The following is a 2,387-nucleotide window of genomic DNA, read 5'->3' on the forward strand; positions in this document are numbered from 1 at the left end:
TCCTTTTTCAGCCTCTGAATCAGATTTTTGCTCAGGTCCCTCAATTTCAGCCAGAAAATACCTGAAATCACAGAAAAATACACAAACTCATAGTAAAGTCCAGAAGAGTGATTTTTATTTAAAAACTAATAAAAATATAATAAAAACTAATTAAAATATACTAAAAACATACTAAAAACAATGCCAAAAAGTGTATAAATTATCCGCTCATCACAACACCAAACTTAAATTGTTGCTTGTCCCCAAGCAATTGAAAATCAAATAGGATAAAAAGAAGAGAATATACAATGAATTCCAAAAACATCTAAGAAGATCAGTATTAATTAGATGAGCGGGGCTTTTAGCTTTTTGCTTCTGAACAGTTTTGGCATCTCACTTTATCCCTTGAAGTTCAGAATGATTGGCATCTATAGAAACTCAGAATCCAGATAGTGTTATTGATTCTCCTAGTTAAGTATGTTGATTCTTGAACACAGCTACTTTATGAGTCTTGGCCGTGACCCTAAGCATTTTGTTTTCCAGTATTACCACCGGATACATAAATGCCACAGACACATAACTGGGTGAACCTTTTCAGATTGTGGCTCAGCTTTGCTAGAGTCCCCAATTAGAGGTGTCCAGAGCTCTTAAGCATACTCTTTTTGCTTTTGGACCACGACTTTAACCGCTCAGTCTCAAGTTTTCACTTGACACCTTCACGCCACAAGCACATGGTTAGGGACAGCTTGGTTTAGCCGCTTAGGCCAGGATTTTATTCCTATGGGCCCTCCTATCCACTGATGCTCAAAGCCTTGGATCCTTTTTATCACCCTTGCCTTCTGGTTTAAAGGGGTATTGGCTTTTTCTGCTTGCTTTTCTTTTTTTCTTTCTTTTTTTTTCTGCAAGCTTTTCACTGTTTTTTCTTGCTTCAAGAATCAATTTTATGATTTTTCAGATTATCAAATAACATTTTTCCTTTTCCATCATTCTTTCAAGAGCCAACAATTTTAACATTTATGAATCAACAATATCAAAAATATGCACTATTCAAGTATTCATTCTGAAAAACAATAGTATTGCCACCACATCAAAATAACTAAAATGTTTTAAAATTTGAAATTCATGCACTTCTTTTCCTTTTCAATTAAAAATATTTTTCATTTAAGAAAGGTGATGGATTCATTTTCATAGCTTTAAGGCATAGATACGTAGACACTAATGATCATGTAATAAAGACACAAACATAGATAAACACAAAGCATAATTTTCGAAAAACAGAAAATAAAGAACAAGGATGTTAAAGAACGAGTCCATCTTAGTGATGGCGGCTTGTTCTTCCTCTTGAAGATCTTATGGAGTGCTTGAGCTACTCAATGTCTCTTCCTTGCCTTTGTTGCTTCTCTCTCATGGTTCATTGGTATTCTCTAATTTCATGGAGGATGATGGAATGCTCTTGGTGCTCCACCCTTAGTTGTCCCATGTTGGAACTTAATTCTCCTAGAGAGGTGTTGATTTGCTCCCAATAGTTTTATGGAGGAAATTGCATCCCTTGGGGCATCTCAGGGATTCCATGATGAGGAGTTTCCTCATGCTCTTGTCCATGAGTGGGATCTCTTGTTTGCTCCATCCTTTTCTTAGTGATGGGCTTGTCCTCATCAATGAGGATGTCTTCCTCTATGTCAATTCCAGCTGAATTGCAGAGGTGACAAATGAGATGAGGGAAGGCTAACCTTGCCACAGTAGAGGATTTGTCCGCTACCTTGTAGAGTTCTTGGGATATAACCTCATGAGCTTCTACTTCCTCTCTAATCATGATCCTATGAATCATGATAGCCCGGTCTATAGTAACTTCAGATCGGTTGCTAGTAGGAATGATTGAGCGTTGGATGAACTCCAACCATCCCCTAGCCACGGGCTTGAGGTCATGCCTTCTTAGTTGAACCGGCTTTCCTCTTGAATCTCTCTTCCATTGAGTGCCCTCTTCACAGATGTCCATGAGGACTTGGTCCAACCTTTGATCAAAGTTGACCCTTCTAGTGTATGGGTGTGCATCTCCTAGCATCATAGGCAAATTGAATGCCAACCTTACATTTTCCAGACTAAAGTCTAAGTATTTCCCTCGGACCATTGTAAGCCAATTCTTAGGGTCCGAGTTCACACTTTGATTATGGTTCTTGGTTATCCATGCATTGGCATAGAACTCTTGAACCATTAAGATTCCGACTTGTTGAATGGGGTTGGTGAGAACTTCCCAACCTCTTCTTCGGATCTCATGTCGGATCTCCGGATATTCGCCCTTTTTAAGCTTAAAAGGGACCTTGGGGATCACCTTCTTCTTGGTCACAACTTCATAGAAGTGGTCTTGATGCACCCTTGAGAGGAATCTCTCCATCTTCCATGACTCAGAG

This window comes from Arachis hypogaea, chromosome 15 (assembly GCF_003086295.3).
Source record: "Arachis hypogaea cultivar Tifrunner chromosome 15, arahy.Tifrunner.gnm2.J5K5, whole genome shotgun sequence".
Taxonomy (NCBI): Eukaryota; Viridiplantae; Streptophyta; class Magnoliopsida; order Fabales; family Fabaceae; genus Arachis; species Arachis hypogaea.